General features: G+C 39.3%; 1 protein-coding gene and 1 non-coding gene across 2 annotated transcripts in view; one reads left to right on the top strand and one right to left on the bottom strand.

Moving 5' to 3' along the window:
* The first annotated feature begins 6,532 nt into the window (after positions 1–6,532).
* The window catches only part of ASCC3 (activating signal cointegrator 1 complex subunit 3), a 336,478-nt gene continuing 328,539 nt past the window's right edge, over positions 6,533–14,471 (top strand). The window contains exon 1 of the mRNA XM_059401113.1: positions 6,533–6,798. The gene's annotated coding sequence lies outside the window, so the exon portion shown is untranslated. The remainder of the gene's footprint in view (positions 6,799–14,471) is intronic.
* LOC132018894 (small nucleolar RNA SNORA38) lies at positions 10,696–10,828 on the bottom strand. The gene has a single exon (XR_009404666.1). It is a non-coding gene; the product is annotated as a small nucleolar RNA SNORA38 (small nucleolar RNA).

The following is a 14,471-nucleotide window of genomic DNA, read 5'->3' as shown; positions in this document are numbered from 1 at the left end:
TCTCCAAGTATCAATCTTTTTCCTTCTATGTTCTGATACCCTATCTTTTTCTACTCAATCTGAAAACATTTCTCTCTACATTCTAAAAAACCCTCTTATAATTAAAATTTTTTTTCTCACTTTTTTTTCTAAATCTCTTTCTTTTCTAATGGTTGAATGTTAGTCCATTGGATTGGCTCTCTGTGACTCTTCATCTTTTCTCATATTTTCTGTTTATGTCTTTGTATGCTAAGTTCTAGATTTCTTTGATTTTATCTCTGGTACTTCCCTTGAATTTCTCATTTAAGGAATCATGTGTTCAGTGTCTCTGAACTATATGATTCTATGGTTGCTCCTTTTTCGGAGTACCTTATTTATAGCTCATAGATAAAATATATTCTGAATACTTAAGTTTATAAATTGGAGTGTTTTTAAAAAATGTTCCCTTCTATTTTGTGAAATATATCTGTTTCCTCTAGAGTTTGTTTTTGTTTTCCTTTCTCTCTCTTTCATAACAGTGATTTCCTGATTTGCCTGTTTATTCTTTATTGTACATTTCTATACACATACACATATTATATAACACAAATATTTATCTAAATATATATTATATTATATATGTTACATAAGATTTACTTGTATTTGCTACTTATGTGATAAATACACATATAAAATGCATATAAATATTCAGCAAAATATATAAAGTATATATTTTATATGTTTAAAGTATTTAAGTACATTAAATAAAAAAATTAAAAAATTAAATATGTATGTATATATAAACTGGTAACTGATTTGTTTGTTTTATTTATACAGGGGGGCCTGGGTGGCTCTCTCAAGTGAGGGAGCCCACAAGCAGGGGGAGAGGGAGAAGCAGGGAAAGAGGAAGAAGCTGGGAGCCCAATGAGGATCTCACTCCCAGGACCCTGGGGTCATGATCTGATCTGAAGGCAGACACTTAACCAACTGAGCCATCCAGGTGCCCTTCTTTGCTTTTAGTTAAGCAGGATGTCTTCCAGTTTTCTCTCCTACGTAGTAATTGTGAACAAGTGCCTGGGTTTGATAGGGTAGGACCAGGAATGCTAAATATCAGGTTTTACTTTAGGATGAGAAGGCAAGTAACTAGCTCTCTGAATGCTGGCCCTGAGTACCACAATGAAAATGGTATTACACTGTGTTGTCAACATAAAAGCTTTCATTTCCTCTCTACTATTTGCACAATTCATTTCAAGACTTTTGGGGTCTTTTTTGTTTGTTTGGTGGCAGGTGTCTTTGTCAGCTCTCAGTATGTACAATGAAGAAGGAAATGTGTGTGGTGCCTGAGTCAAGTGTACCATATATAGAATGTCAACCCCATTTTCAGCCCTTATTTTTTTTTTTTAAAGATTTATTTATTTATTTGACAGAGAGAGATCACAAGCAGGCAGAGAGGCAGGCAGAGAGAGAGAGAAGGAAGCAGGCTCCCAGCTGAGCAGAGAGCCCGATGCGGGGCTTGATCCCAGGACCCTGGGATCATGACCTGAGCCAAAGGCAGCGGCTTAATCCTCTAAGCCACCCAGGCGCCCCTTCAGCCCTTATTCTTACTTCTGCTCTCTGCCATGCCTCAACCAACTCTTTTGTAGCTTCTTCACTGTATTTTTTGGCAATGGTTTTAGGTGTTATTCCTAGTCAAATCTCTACCATTAGCCTTGTTTCCCAGGAAACTGTTCAAGTTTCATTTACTTTTCTCTTCTCCACTGAGCATTCTCCTCTCCACATAAGTACATGCACCAAACACACACTATCTTCATTTTTTTATTTATTCCTCAGTTTTCCTACTTCTAAATTTTTATTTCAGCACTGTATAGGAAAGAACATTAGGCAAATTATATGCCAAGTCTACCATCTCATCTTGAACTGTTACCCAAGAATAGCTCTCTATAGAACTTATAAGCATATATTTGCCATTTGGACTAAACTTATTGCAGAACCCCCCCTTGCTGACTATCCCTTGGTCACATGACCACCTCTACAAAATTCTTATTCAAAAGGAAATAGAATTACTTCCAGGGTAACAGGAAGAGCTCACATTCCTTTAGTTGTTTGATGACCTAACAAATTCATTTTATTAAGGAAGAGGAGAAAAATGGTGACTGTGTAGACAACCAACAGCGTCTCCCATCATAATTTTTTTCCCTGTATCATCATCATTTATTAAAAAGACTGGGGAAACTCATTTTAGAATTGAGTTTTTTATTAATCAGCATCCCCCAGAGGTTAAGCTTCAGTTCCAGGCAAAGAAATGCACTGGGGTCCAGCAGATACGTAATTTTAAGAGCCAATGTTAATTTTAAGTTGGGGTATGCAAAAAGGAGGGGGAACCTATGGACTGTGAATAGGTAAAACCAAAAATATCCAGAAGCCAAGGCTGTGGGACACTGGTGAGCTGAACAGACCTAGTAGATACACATACTGAGATACTAAGGGACTCATGGGCTAGACATGAATCTGGAGCTTATCAACCCATTCTGACAACTCATGAGGTAATAAGGGTGAGAGTGAAAGGCTAACATGCTAAGAATGATAGAACATAGAGATGAAAAGAACCAAAAAACATGGATGACTATGTTGAGTCCATGAAAATATGCTGGAAACACCTTCATCTTGAGATTTTCTGTTTTTGAGGGAATTTTAAGAAAATTAAGGCACTATTAGTCAAATAATCTAGTTACATACACACACATATATAATTTTACATATATGGGTTCATGTTGTGTATGTATTATTTTCCAAACTATTTACTCAATGGTACTCCTTGATAAATTTCCATATCAAACAATACAGATTCGTGTCATACTTTTTAATCCCGTCTGTGTGAGATACTTCCAAGACTGCCCCAGTGGATGCCTGAAACCAATGCTAGTACCCTGTATATACTATGTTTTTTCCTACACATACATACTTATGTTAAGGTTCAGTTTATAAATTAGGGGCAGTAAGAGATTAACAACAATGACCAATAACAGAATAATTACAACAATATAATGTAATAAAAGCTATGTGAATGTGGTCTTTTTCTCTCTCTAAATATCTTATTGTAGTGTACTTACCCTTCTTCTTTTGATGTGAGAGGATAAAATGCCTAGTGATGAGATGAAGTGAAGTGAATGACACAGGCATTGTGACATAGCATTAGGCCACTATTGTCCCTTTGATGATATATTAGAAGGATCATCTGCATCCTGATAGTGGTTGACCTCAGGTAACTGAAACAACAGAAAGGGAAACCTTGGACCATAATCAATTTAAATCTATAACCCACTGTTTGTGGAATAACACTTTTTTTTAAAAAATATTTTATTTCTTTGACAGAGAGAGACACAGCAAGAGAGTGTACACAAGCAGGGGGAGTGGGAGAGGGAGAAGCAGGCTTCCTGCCCAGCAGGGAGCCTGATGCAGGGACTTGATCCCAGGACCCCAGGACCATGACCTGAGCCAAAGGCAGACGCTTAATGACTGAGCCATCCAGGTGCCCCAGAATAACACATTTTTAAAAAATACTTTATTCATCTATTTGACAGAGAGAGATAACAAGTAGGCAGAGAGAGGCAGGTGCGGGTAGAGGCAGGGTGGGGTGGGGGGAGGAGGCTCCCTGCTGAGCAGAGAGCCTGATGAGGGGCTTGATCCCTGGACCCCAAGATCATGACCCCAGTCAAAGGCAGAGGCTTAACCCACTGAGCCACCCACGTCCCCCTAGAATAATACATTTTGAAGTACGAGTTTTAATTGGTTGCCCAACCACCCATTAGTTTCAACCCACCCTGCTCAATATATTTTTTAAAAGATGGTATTTATTTGTCGGAGAGAGTGTGCACAAGCAGGGGGTAGCAGCACGCAGAGGCACAAGCAGACTCCCCGCTGAGCAAGGAGCCTGATGCAGGACTCAAGCCCAGGACCCTGGTATCATGACCTGAAGTGAAGATCACCGGTTCCCTTAACTGACTGAGTCATGTAGGCATCCCCACCCTACTCAATATTGACAAGAGATTCATATAATCCCATTTTCTTTTCCTTTTTTTTTTTTTTTTAAGTTTATTTATTTGAGAGAGCGAGAGAGAGAGCATGAGAGGGGAGAAGCTCAGAGGGAGAAGCAGACTTCCCGAGGAGCTGGGAGCCCCATTCGGGACTTGATCCTGATACTGGGACTCTGGGATTATGAGCCGAAGACAGTCACTTAAACTGCCCACAATCCCATTTTGTAACTGCCAGATCCTAATTGCCTACACTATTAAATTCCTTAAATTAAAAACTGAGTCTTCTTACAGATTAGCTTTTGATTTTAACTTTGTCACTGCCTTCCAATAAGCATCTTCCATTATAAACCAATGGGTTACTCATTATCATTACAGAGGGCATCTGTAATCTTGTTTCCTTGTCTTTGCTCATAACACACTTTCTAGACAGTCTTCTATCTCTTCATTAGGAATCCTGTCATCAGACTCTTTCCGCTGACATTTTGGAAAACCCTCCAGGGATTACAAAGAGGACAAAGATAGTTCTCAGAGCTCAGTGAAGTGTATTTCCCTCTAGGTCAGAATTGCTTAATAGAAATAAGATGCAAGCTACCTATGTAATTTAAAACTTCCTAGAAGCCACATTAAAAAAAAAAAAAAACAGGTAAAATTACTTTTAATATGACTGACCCTATATCAAATGTTAATATTCCAATATGTACTCAATATAAGAATTAAGATATTTTACTTTTCTTTTTGTACTAAATTTCAAAATCTGGTGTATATTTTGCACTTGCTGCATGTTTACATTTTCTGCTACATTTCAAGGGTAAAGAGCCGCATTTGGTTAGTTCTAGGGCAGTTCTAGGCAGGGTCCATTTTCAATCTCCTTCTTCTCCCTTAACTCTTGGGAACTGTGATAAGAAAAGAACAATCTGCCACATGAATGTCTACCACTTACTGTTAGTACCTCTCGGTATCACGTGGCTTCCTCTCTTCTTTAGATGCATTTGTCTTGTCTCATAAGTTAACCTCTAAATTCTTTTAAGTCTGGGACCAAGGGCTGATCCAATCTGAAGGTTGGGAATGACTGTAAAAAACCATGAGCCTGGGTGGCTCAGTTGGTTAAGCAGCTGCCTTCAGCTTGGGTCATGATCTCAGTGTCCTGGGATCGAGTCCCACATCGGACTCCTTGCTCAGCAGGGAGCCTGCTTCTCTCTCTGCCTCTGCCTACCATTCTGTCTGCCTGTGTGTGCTCTCTCTCTGACAAATAAATAAATAAGTAAAATCTTAAAAAAAAAAAAAAAAGAAAAGAAAAAAAAATGAGCTAGTTCTTTTCATATATGGCTCCCTTGCACCTCCTACCTATGAAATAAGCCTTCAGAATCTAATTAAGGTCAAATCCAGTAGTTGAGGCCCCCACATATCCTAAGGCAGACAACTTCTCTGACTACTGCTAGAAAGATCTCCTTTTTCAGGACATGGAACCCGTTTCTCTCAAGTCTGCATCTCTTGAGACCAAATGAAACGAATCTAGTATCACACGACTCATTTATTCAATGTTCCTGTAGCTTTCTCTCTTCTCTGAGAATGCTCCCCACTTCAATCAGTACTTCTTTTATGTGTTACATTTTGGGGTTCTCGTCATCATCTGCTCTCCTGTGAAATAATTCCAGCTTCTCTGAGTTTGCTTTTTTTTTTTTAAGTGCTCAATCTAGATTGAACACAGAACTCCAATTATGGCTTGGCCAGTCAAGAGTATTAACCGGATCACTGTTGACTGCCTTTCTATAAAACACAGTTCCATTAGGCACCAAGACACATTCCTTCTGAGAAACGGAGGTGGAAGAGGAGGAAGCTAGGGCACATTAAGTCAGGCCGTCAGGCCCGACGTTTGGTCTGGAACCGTATACACATACCCAGACAGTTCTTGAGGTTCGTTAATTTTTCTTAATGTCGTCAGTCTTTCCAAACGAGCCAGGGAATCTTAAAGACATTTTGTTTGTGGAGGCAGCCGTCCGACCAAAGGACCAGATAGCAGAGATAACTTGAAGATAACTGAACTGAGAATTGAGAAAGTTTAAGGAAAGCGGACCCGAGACTAGAGAACCGCGTATAAGGTGTCCCATAGCCGGGAGCTCGTGGCTGGTGATGTAGATCGCAATGACCCGGTTCTTCAGACTTCATATTTACTGCTCTTCTCTCCTTTGTAGGAATTATTACTTCTTTGTCTTCATCCTAGGAAAAAGACTAGGAGAAAAGATGCAGTCAACTCCAGTAATTGCGAGGAAAATGCTCTGGCAGCGAGCTAGAAGCAGCAGGCCTGACCCCGCAGGGACACCCACCTGACCTCGGAGCCCCAGGAACGCGCGCGTCCGCGCCCGTGCCCGTTTGGGGACGCGCCCTCGGCGCCAGCCCGGCTCCCTTCGCAGCTCAGCTCCGCGAGCCGGGGGCGAGCGGGAGGCGAGCGGGAGGCGCGCGGCGGCGCGCGCGGACGGGGTGGGGCCCCGGGGAGCCGACGTGCCGACGTTGGCGGCGCTGCGGTCGGGTGACGTGTAGGCGCGCGCTCGCTCCGCCCCCTCCCTCCTAGCCGGGTTTGCAGGTCTGTGTGGTGGTCGGGGCGCTGTACGCTGTGACTGGGAGCGACCCCGGCGAGCTCCGGGTGGGGTGCGGAGGGAGGCTCAGCGGTGCAGCCGCCCACTGGCATCTTCGGCTCTGCCCTCCGTTCTCTACCCGGCGTGGGAAGTAAAAATGAAAACGAAAGGGAGGGAGACTCGAAGGCAGAAGCTGACCGAGTGATGGGACGCGCGTGAGCTGGTGCCGAGAGGTGAGGAGGTGGAGGTGGGAGAAGGAGGAGGGGCGCCGCGGCCAGGGCTAGATGGCGGGCCCGGGAGTTCGGGGGTGGGGACTACGCGACCCGACAGCCCCTTCGGGACTGGGCGGCAAGCCAAGAGCTGTCTTCCCTCTCGGGGCCTGAAGTCGTGTCTGTGGTCCACGACAGTCTGGTCCCACTCTTGGAATCTGTTTGTGGGGGTCGTGATGAGAAAAATCGACCCAAGCCACATATTGGCCAGGTATTAGGCCACAACGTGTGACCCGATGGGGTGATTTTTCTTTCCTGTGTGAGGGTAATTTGCTTTCTTTAGGTTTCGTTTGTTTTGTTAATAGCCGTGGTAACTTTTTCGTTTTCTTCACACAGATTTTGGGAGAAAAGCCTCCTTTATATTTTATTTTACCTCCACACTGAAAAGTAGTCTGGTTAGGGAGTTGGTCATGGTGAATTGTGGGTGAATTTAGCAATCGCCGAGTCTAGAATGTCATTTTGAAGAAAGTGGATGTGTGCGCGTTTGAGGCAGGTGTTGTGGGTATGGGGGCAGTTGTATTAAATAGCCTTTATATCATAAGTTAATTTATTTACTGAATGCAGTGTGCCTGTGTATTTTGCTCTTCTTTGGTTTAAAAGAAGCGTAATTTTAGCGTTAGCTAAAAGTTTGATATGAATGATACCACATGTACACTCAAGCTAGTAAGAATATTTTCTTTCTCTAAGTAAGATTGGATTGAATAACCAGTATCTTCATCACTAAATTTCATGTTTCATGGATGAATTTTTTTCTCATTTTCAGAGTGTTGTGAAAAGTTAAGAATTCAGCTTTTGATTCTAATCTGGAATGAGGTTCTGTGCATGTATTTTTTAATTGTGATGATACTATAATAGTAGCCTCGCATGAGAAAAGCGCTCCTTAGAGAGGCCAATTAAGTGTAAGCTATATGATCTTATTTAGATGAATAATTTTTCATGGTTTAGCCGCCTTGATCCTTGCTGAGCAGCTTTCTTTTATTTCATTCTTTCATGTCTTCATCTGTGTCAGGCACTGTGCTAGGCCTAGAAAATCAGGAGAGAGACAGAGTCTCTCTATAGTCCCATATCCTTTTAACAGAGAATCTTAACTAAGGTTCCTCTTCATGTCGTGGATCTCTAGTGGACCAAAGTGAAGCTTTTCATGAGAGTAAGTTATTGTCAATAATAATATGTAATGGGCCCCTAAAAAGGAACAGATTATTTTTCTTGAACAGCATGACTTGATTTTTGCCTTTGATCAAAAAGCATATGTGCCAATGTTTTGCCAGTTAAGAATAATTTTTTTTTTAAAGATTTATTTATTTGAGAGAGAGAGGGAGAGGGAGCTCAAGTGGGGGGAGGGGTATTGGGAGAAAAAGAGAGAGAATCTCAAGCACACTCCCCACTGCGTGGGGAGCCCAATGCAGGGCTCTGTCTCAATACCCTGAGATCATGACTTGAGCCAAAATTAAGAGTCGGCCGCTTAACTGACTGAACCACCCAGGAGCCCCCAGAATAATTTTTTTTTCTTTCTGTAAAGTTGGCTTAAATACAAAGTTCACAATTGGAAATCAGTTTCTATCTGAAAAAGACTTTATTTTTCCCGTTTTTACATTGGTCTCATTGGATCTTCTATGTTCTTCTATGTGTTAATAACTTGTAATTCATAAGAATTATATGCACAAAGCATATTCATCAGAAATATGTATGGTACTTATTGACAAGTAAATTTTTTGCCCCATAGTACCTTCTTTGGGGAGGTAGTTAGCATAAGCCCTTGAAGTGCAAAGTATATCTTTATATAATGTGGCACAGTTTTCAACTCTGAGGAGATAACTACCTGAAGTTGAAATTTTAACAAACATTCATGGAAAGAAAAAGTGCATAATTACCAACGAGGAAAGAATAAGGTATCTTAATGTATTTAGTACTTGTGAGAAGGTAGGCATTATGTGTCTTTTTCCTACGTTATACTGTAAAGTTTTTTAAAGTAGTTACTGGGTCTTATTTCTTACATCTTTTGCCTAGTATAATGCCTCCCTCATAGTAGACTATGTAAATGTTAATTCATTTACCATATAATATCTCATTTAAGTCCTCCATTTTGCATGTAGATGAGCAAGTATGTTTGAGAATGTTTGTGTTCAGTTTCATTTTCCTGCTGTTAGCTGTAACAGCAGGTTACAGGTTTCAGAAATAAGACAGGTTTCAGAAATAAGACAACAGGTTGTCTTATTTCTGAAACTATGTTATTCAGATTTAATACAGGTTAATCCATCTTTGAATCTGATTTAATCAGATCATTCAACCTGAAAGGAGCATTTAAAAATCATCTTGAGGGGCACCTGGGTAGCTCAGTCAGCTAAACCTCTGTCTTCAGCTCAGGTCATGATCCCAAGGGAGCTGGAATTGAGCCCCACATCGGGTTCCCTGTTCAGTAGAGAGCCTGCTTCTCCCTTTCCCTCTGCCGCTCCCCCAGTTTGTATTCTCTCTCAAATAAATAAATAAATCTTTAAAAAATATATAATTTTGAAACTCCTCTTTATTTTATGGATCAGAAAGTTGATACCCAGAAAAGTTAGCTGATTTTTTATCATCAAACAAAAATGGACATCTGAATTCAGTTCTCATTCTTTTTTTTTTTTTTTTTTTTACTTTCATACTATGTCATTTTGCCTCTCCTCATTGTTACTCGAATAGACTAACTCCTGGGGACCTTTGTAAATTAAGGTGGAATCTTATTTTATCTGGTTTTGGAGTTTATCTTCCTCTAATTCCATGATCTGTTCTTCAAAGACAATTGTTAGGAAATTCATTATCAAAGGTTTGAACTGATGTGGAAAATAAGGGTGGAATTTGGAAGACACACATAATTTTAAAGCTAGTAATATGTAATAAATTTACAGGTAGCAGTAAGTATTCTCAGTATATGTTTTAATAAAATCATTGCTAAGAAATATTTATATTTGAAGGTGGGAAAGTTCATACCTACTTGTTTAATAATTAAACCAGAGGGGCACCTGGGTGGCTCAGTCGGTTAAAGCCTCTACCTTAGGCTCAGGTCATGAGCCCAGGGTCCTGGGATGGAGCCCCACATTGGGCTCTCTGCTAGGCAGGGAGCCTGCTTCCCTTCTACTCCCTCAGCCTGCCTCTCTGCCTCCTTGTGATCTCTCTCTCTCTTTGTGTCAAATAAATAAATAAATAAATAAATAAAATCTTTAAAAAAATAATTAAACCAGAGATTTTTATTTTTAAACGTACTGAATCAAAATTTCTGCAGGTGGTGTCTAGAAACGTCTATGTTCAAACAACTCCCCAGTGATCCCAATGCAACCAATTTATATCGGAGAACTTGTAACTAAATGATATGAATTCAGAAGCCTCTATTCTGGTCTATTAAAGCAGAGCTTCAAAAGGAGGGAATTATCTCGGGATTATGGAGTAGTCAGAGAGGAGGTTGGTCACGTTTCCCACCATTTTTGTTTTTACTTATTTTTTTGAAGATTTATTTATTTTAGAGAGAGAGTGGATGTGACATAGGGGGTGGGGAGAATAGAGAAGGACAGAGGGAAAGGGAGAGAGAATCCTGAGTAGGCTGGGCCTCCATCTCAGGCCTCCCTCTCGGGACCCTGAGATCATGACCTGAGCCAAAACCAAGAGTCAGACGCTTTACTGACTATGCCACCCAGTTGCCCCAGTTTCCCAGCATTTTTAAAGACTTTGCTAGGTCATTTTGAAATTAAGTTAGTGACTAGAAAGTTACTCAGTTGTGTGTAGCTTGGAAGCATGGCATGCAAATTTGATAAAGGAAAACATTCCATTCCAATAAAATTCTTACTAATGAGACAATTTTTTTCTTTATTTCTTTTCTTCGTTTTTTTCCATTCTGGGATGGTTGATCTTGAGCCTGCAGGGAGAAGGCTGACCCCAGTTGTCTTCAAGTCAACGTTTCTTTGCTTCCAATTCTTACATGTCCAAAGACAGAAAACCACATGGACATCCCTTTGTTGGAGGGTTCTATTTGTCTTTTTTAGAAAAATTATTTTACTTACTTTCTTGAAAGTCAATAAATGCCCAACAGGCTAATCAGATAAAACAATCTAAAAATGTTAAATTCTACTTTTAAACATCAATAGAAATAAATATACCTTCATCTTGATTTAAGAAACTTAATTATAAAACCTGACACATATGATTTATAAGAACAACTTAATATGAGGATGATACTCATTTTGTAAAAATAATCTCAGTGCATTTTTTCCCAGTGTGCATGCATTTTCTAAAATAGACCTGATTTAAGCAGGACTTTTAACACCGGGGGACTCCTTGAACCGTTTTTATGAGCATTCTTTAAGGAGTGAAGGAAACTTTGCAAAATATTAGCACTGTCTGCACTCTGGGGGTGGGGAAACAAGGAATAGCCTAAAGATCACTTTTAGAAAGAGTCACAGATCATTGAACAAATATTTATTGAGTTTCTTGGTATAGGCCAAGAACCATGCAAGGTACTAGGGAAAAGCAAGACATACACTACTGCAGTCCTGAGGTGCTAGTCAAGATGCTGGCTTTGTGAGACTTTGAATTGACTTGAATCAAGGAAAAGTACCTGTGAATGCAGCCTGGACAGTCTGAAGTGAGTAAAATAGAGGCTTTGTCATTGATTTAAAAAGTGAAAAAGTCGATATCCTAAGTTACTGATTTTGGCCATTAGCTTGGGGGGAAAAATAGTTATTAGGGAGTTTGCAAAATGATTGAACTCATGTTTCAGAGCTCTTCTCTTTGTATTTATTGGATATAATAGAAATGCTAGTTAAGAAGTAACAGGTGAGTGGAATCTGTTCTTATAATTCTTCTACTGTGGTTTTCCTTCTGAGCCCACTCCTACTCTAAGTTTTCTAGCAACTGTCAAATTTTACCATTGCTTTTTGTTTTCTATTATATTAGCCTGAAATTTAGAAAACACCCAAATATTAACTTCAGGATTAAATTTCTGCATGTACAAGTTCTTGAGTTCTTTGAGTAGAGTGGCATCATGAGTTGAGAAAATCACGTTAGAGTTTTATTTCTTTTGTGTTTGGAAAACTTACTAGTTTGTAAAACATCTCCTTAAGGACTAAAATAAATTAATCAGATGATTAAATTAACTTATGTGTTGGGCGGGTATTTTTGAGGTTTTGAAATGAAGATGATGTAAACATTAAAAAATACATATTTTATATATGTGTGTGTATATCCAGACCTGTAAATACTGCCTCTTTTTTGTGGCCATTTTGAACTCCTTTTATCTTTCTTTTCAGTCGGTCTATCTGGCCATTATACAAATACTTATTGAGAACCTACTAGGCCCAAAATACTGTTTTATTTTAGATGATGTGGATACTACAATGAACAAAGCAAAATTTTCACCCTCATCTGGCTCATATTCTATTAGATGAAACTGATAAAAAGCACAGAAAACATGTCATGTGATAAGTGCCATGAAATAAAGTGAGTTGAATGCAAGAGAAGGATTAGGGAAGAGGGTGCTGTTCAGAGAAGGCTTCTCTGGTAAAGAGACATTTGAGCAAAGACCTGAGGAAATGAAGGAGCTACCTATGTGGCATGTTTGAGAAAAGTGTTCATATAGGGAGATCTGCTTGGTATAGTTATAGCACTAGAAGGAAGGGCAATATGGATGTCCCAATACAAGCAAGGAGGAGAGTTAGAGGAGAAAGCCAAGTAAGAGAAAGCCAAGTTCTTTAAACCTTTTGAAGTTTACTCAGAGGTATGGGAAACCTTTAAAGGTTTTTGAGCAGAGTAGAGCCACAAATGTTACCTGTTTGGGGGAAGAATTATTCTTGTTTGTGTGTGGAAACTAGATTGTTAGTAAGGATGAAAACAGGGAGACTAGATAGGCGATTCTAAAAATCTAGGGAAGAAAGAGTGACAGTCAGAAGTGGTCAGATTCGGAATATATTTTGAAGGTAGAATTGGGAGAGTTTGCTGATGAGTAAAGCAGAACTCCAAGTTTATTTTTGGCCTTAGCAATAGTCAGAATGGAGTTGTGATTCATTAAAGGGTAGTAGACCACAGGAGATTTGCAGTGGGAGATCAATTTTGTTATTCTTAAGTTTGAGTTGACTATTAGACATGCAAGTGGAGATGTGAAAGAGGTAACGGGTATACAAATCTGGAATACAGATGAGATGTGCAGCATGGAGATAAGAATTTGGAATTAGTGTATAACTGATACTTCAAGCCTTGAGACTGAATGGGATCACCTAAGAAACAAGTATAGCTAGAGAAGGGGTCTGAGGTCTGATCTTGGCGCACAGCAATGCTTAAAGGATAGGAGGATGAGGAGGAATCAACAGGAGAAAAAAGTGCCAGTGTTGGAGAAAAAAACGAGATACTGGTGTCATAGGTGCAAAGGGAAGCAACTGTTTCTAGAAGGACTAGGTCAAAAACTGACAGGAATTAAACAAGGCCTGAGAAGTAACGTTGAATTTGGCAATGTTGAGGTTATTTGTGACACTGATAGCTCTTTTGATGAACAGTGGAGGTAAAAGCCTGATCAGAATGGAATTTTTATTGTAGAGAAGCTGAAAAGTAAGATGTTAATTGAAGAGGGCTGTGGAGTCAGTAGGGGTTTTTAAACATGGGAACCCTTATACCATATTTTTAGGCTTTGGAGATGATCCATTAGAGAAGAAAATATTACTAATAAAGAGAGAGGGGACAATTTCATGTCAGCAATTTTATCATGTATCCCCACTGAGTAAATTTTTCTTGAATGAACCGGTGAAGGGATAGAAAGTGTTTTCACCAGATGCAATATATTTTTTATTGGTGCTGAATAAAAAGTGGGATAAAAAACACTTTAACATCTTTTTCAGATGATTGTGAAAATTGATCAAGTTTTAGTCTTCCTTGGTTAGATGACCACCTTGAAGTTTACTTTTTCACCCCAGTGAGTTGGTGTTTCTCAAGTCTTTACAAGGTCTCAAGGTGTGCTACTGTGATGGGCTTGCCTGATCTTTTACTTTGTGTTCATTTTTCCCCTTTAACCTTTTAAAAAGTTGGTACATATTTCAAAAATTTGGTGACCTATTATGAACTATTTCCTTTAAAGGCATTGCGGCACAATGTGTGTGGGAACATTAAACAAGCACCCAGATGCTCCATGTTCAGATGTTCAGTCTCTCATTAACCTGATAATTTTTAGGTAGTAGTTTCAGAACCAGTGATTTGCCATTCAGTTTGTTGCTTTAAAACTGCTCTCTCTCTTATTAACCTCTGTATTTATTGAAACTTAATTAAAACTTTTAATTATGAAATATTTCAAGAATATGGGAGATTTCAGAAAATAATTTAACAAGATTTAACAAGTTTTAATTTTTGCCATATTTGTTTCAGATCTTTCTCTTTTGAAAAATACTGCAATTTACAGGATGTAAACCAAGGCATAATGAGGGGGTTGATAGAAAGAAATGGGATTGATTGACTTGGTAAAGAGAAGGCTTAAAGTAGGATGGCTGGTGTGTTCACCTATTTAGAAGTCACTAATGTGGGAAGGAGTGCATAAATTTGATGACTTAAGTACAAATAACTCTTTTAAAGAGCTATTAGTCAGTTGTTTTCTAGTCGTCAGTTGTTTTCTGGTCTATACTTATATGGAA

The sequence above is a fragment of the Mustela nigripes genome, chromosome 5 (genome assembly GCF_022355385.1).
Source record: "Mustela nigripes isolate SB6536 chromosome 5, MUSNIG.SB6536, whole genome shotgun sequence".
NCBI classification, from domain to species: domain Eukaryota; kingdom Metazoa; phylum Chordata; class Mammalia; order Carnivora; family Mustelidae; genus Mustela; species Mustela nigripes.
This window is presented reverse-complemented; position numbering and strand designations above follow the sequence as displayed.